Source organism: Amia ocellicauda, chromosome 12 (genome assembly GCF_036373705.1).
Source record: "Amia ocellicauda isolate fAmiCal2 chromosome 12, fAmiCal2.hap1, whole genome shotgun sequence".
Lineage (NCBI taxonomy): Eukaryota > Metazoa > Chordata > Actinopteri > Amiiformes > Amiidae > Amia > Amia ocellicauda.
The window spans coordinates 10,451,002-10,455,181 of record NC_089861.1 but is presented as its reverse complement, the minus strand read 5'-3'; positions in this window follow the sequence as shown (position 1 = coordinate 10,455,181).

Here is a 4,180-nt window from a genome sequence, read left to right as displayed (position 1 = left end):
TTCACGTGTGATGGTGGTTGTGTTCATGTGCATGAGTGGGTGTTTTATGTAAAACCTCTGCTGGTCTCACAACCTGTTTACTCGTCAACACCTTTATATCTAAACCACACGTGTCCTGTGACTCTTCCACCCCACCTACACCCCCGCCCTTTCCTCAAAAGAGTTTAGCCGTCAGTAATTGAGACTTCAGACGTCAGCTGAGTCCCCGTGCAGCTGCTCAGCTGTACTTGCAGACACCCTCTGAGCTCCTGGCGCATTACCCTTCACCCTCACTGCCTGGACACTTTTAACAGATCCCCAGAGTGCCTGTTAGTCTTGCTATCACTCTGCGCCGACAACAAATACGCTAACTGCCAAAGATGCAAATTTGTAATGCTGTTTTAGGAACCCTTGGTATATGCCAATACTATGCAATCCTATGAAAATGTTCAGAGCAGCACTGGTACAGGATTTGGAGAAATACAGGGGAAAGCCAACTGTCCGACTCTCTCGCTGTCTCTGTAGATCAAACTGTTGACAAAACAGTGTATTGTTGAGTTACAGTGACATTTAAAAGCTGACACTTAGCTATTTTAAGTACCAGAGGAACTAAAAAATAACTTCCCAGACCAACAGCAGTTCCTTCCTTATGGTGGTTGTTATTTAGACATCAAAAACTAATAGTGCAGTTATGTTGATCTGCATAGGACTTGACAGGGAGTTTTTAATTCAAATACTTAATTATACTTTGACATCTGCTTATGCCCCAGTGATGGTTCTTTAATGTGCATTATGCAAAGTGAGATGTCCACATGTTTCTAAATTAAGCCTGCAAATGCCCCTCATTCCTGAAATAGCAGGGGCTGAAAACATGTCACGGTCTCTGCAGTTTCAGTCTGAAGTCAGTGCATCCAAAAAAAGTTCATACAGGTTTAAAATGGGAGTGTATGCTTCTTGCTTTAACTTCCCCTTTTCCTGGATCTTTAATCTGATTCATTGCTGGCCATGCTAAACCTGCTGTGTAAACACTGTTGATAATATTTATTTAGTGACTATTTAATAGCGCCGTGCAGTCCAAATAAAAGTGCTTGATTCTTGGCCAAATCTTGTAATGCTGCAAAACAGTGAAGCCCAGTCTGGATGTTCTGGCGCTACAGCACGGTCTAGGTACTGTTATTCTTCCTCTTCATTACTGTAGTGGAATCGACTGTTTAGTTAATTCAATTCAGAAAAAACGACCTGTTCAAAGTCTAACTACATTTAAGCATCCTTCTACAACCATCTGTACAGCTGCGCAGACGCAGCTCTCGGCAGAACTTGCTTTGATCAACCACCCATGCTGTCAACGGGTGTTCGTTCAGTGCTCAACAAACAACTGAACATGAGCTGATGTGTTTCCGACAATTATGAAGTCAACGTGAGCCCTTCTCTTTTAAGATCATTTGTAAGGTAGAATGAAGCCGTCCATCTCATACTAAAAACATGATCAATTACAGAGAACCTATGATGACTGTAGTCATTATTTGTAAGGTAAATATAAGAGATTGTATTTGAACCGTTCACTTGAGAAAAACGATTAAAAACCATAAAACTCCACACAGCCTTAAAAAAACAGACAGGAAATCAGAGGCTTTGTTTTACACCAAAATATGAAAACAAACATCATTTATGTTTTTAATCTTTTACAAAACAAATGTAATTTACGCAAATATAAGGTACTGGAAGTAATTGACATATTCTGTTAATGAATGAAAATGACAAATGTCATGTTGAACAATAGTGGTGATAAGAGACTTGTATATACGGGTAAATGCTTGTGGATATTAATAAAATCAATTTTACTGTGGCAGTATCTTGGATAGTGAAATCCATCTGTTACTCAAGAACTGTTCAATCAGCTACAGTTCTTCTAAAATCCATCCTCTGACCCAGAATGCTAAGCTTAATGCTTCATAAAATGTTATTCATAAGTTATTTGAAGATTAGCTTGTCAAATATATACTTACACACACACACACACAAAGCCACACATAAAGCCGACATGGCACAATAACAATTGAATTATAAAACTGCAACTTCCCTTTCAGAGCACATGTTACAAGTTGTACTTTGCCTTCAAAAACAAAGCAATAGCTTAAGCAATGTCTACTGCAGGAAGCAATGCTGTGGAGGGAAGAGATGAGAAGAGCCGCTACATATTAAAATTAGCCTCAGAAAGGGTCAGATTCAGTGCCAGCTGTATGGGGGCAGAAGGTGGCGTTCTCCTAAAGAGAGTTAAGGGTTTCTGGTTGAGAGTCGTGTGACCCTGCCCTCTAATTCAGACTCCACTATAAATGTATGAGGCTCTGAAAGGAGGGGTTTCATCTCCTACTGATTATGAGAGACCCTTAACTGATGCTTATTTATAATAGACTGTATGGTCTTTCAATTTCAGATCTCAAGAATGGACAATGCCTCTACTTAGGACTTAAAACACTGCTGTGACGTCAGCCACTCATTCAAGGGTCCTGAAAGAGGCCGCAGCCACGAGTGCTTTCTGTTCATTTTCAACAGATTGCAGCTTGGCCGGGTGGATGTCACACCAACTGAACAGTGGCTTGATTTTGTTGGTAATATTTCACACTTTCCTTGTTAAAGGCTGTTTGATTACATTAAAAACAACTCATAAAACTGTGAAACCTTCTTAAAATAACCTGTGTCCCAGTGGCCATGGGCTGGAGGCACAAATGGGTTTAATAGTGTCTGTGCTAAACAGAGAGAAACAGACAGCTATATGCCGGAAGCAGGTTTTAAAAACACTCATGGAACGGTGCCTAAAACAGTGAACCTTTAAAAGACCATCCCATTCATTAAAAACTAGAGCAAAATCTCAAACATACAGGTACAACAAAACATTTTAATACTTACAGTAGGTGTTAATAGTTAATCCTTTCTATTCTTCAAATACTGACCTATAAGACTAGCCACAGAAATTGCATTCTTAATATTGTTTGTTCAGCTTTTGTAGGAATTCTGCGTCGACTTTGTGTTAGTTTATTTACATTTGAAAGGCTGCCGAGACACTCCTTTATTTTAACCTTCCTTAACAAGAGGCAAGGTGAGCCATTGCCACCAGGAACCCGAATTGACTGAAATGCCATAGAAAGACTGAACCCAAGACGTCATTCCTAGAGCCCCGTAGGAAGCGCAGAACGAGCAGCGATGTTCCCAGAGGCCAAAGGAGAGAGCACTAGCTGGGTCTATGGACGGTCTCGAACCTGAACGTCAGAATGTGTCCTCATCATGCTAGGGCAGGTAGGCATTGCGTCGGCCAAAAATCAGTGCCCAGGGCTACGGGGGTACAACTGCAGAACCCTATTGTGCTCTTAACCGCCTCTCACGTAGGGTTGGAGGGAAGCCTGAATTGAGAGTTCCTACGCACGCAGCCAATCAAAGGTGAGGCGGCGGTGATGGGAAAAAAACAAAGTCACCGTGTTGCAGCAGACTGGTACTCGTCACGTCTCCTGGTGTGCCCTACAGCGTGGCCAGCAGCTCGTCGTCGTCGGAGCAGAGAGAGAGGTTGTAGGAGGTGTTCATCGTCAGCGCTGGGCGGAAGCTCTTGGCGGTGGCTGGGGGAAGGGGCGCCACGGTTGCTTTCATTTTGCTCTGGAGCTGTCGGATCTGCTGCACACCCGGAGGAGGACGGAGGCACACGAGAGACAAAGAGAAATCTCACGACACGTGTGAAATACGGTGTCTGCTCACAGGAATTCTGTGGTTGTTTTGACACTCCGATCAATGCACGGCATCCTGGTAAGAACTACAGTACTTAATTTCTCATTGGTGCAAGCCATTGAGTATCCCTGGAGTAAAATGAATAACTATAGGATAAGGACAAGGGATCCATGTTCAAAAGCAATGCGTACCATTTAATGTGAGAAGTGCAAACACATCTGTGAGGAAATTAAAGCGAATCAGATAGCAATGCTGCTGCGTTTAAACTCTTATTGCAACACAAAGATAACCATCGCTCTCTCCATGCACTGCTTTTAGGCGGCTATTCAATCTGGGTCAGATAAACAGAAGTGGGGGTTTTATCGGCCACTTCTGAACAAGCAGCAAGTGTTACAAGCTATGACGGGAGGGCCACAGAAGCTCAATCACTTATGGCAATCTTCCACACTCTCTTCATTATCTATTCAGCCTCTCTTCTCGCTGTGAT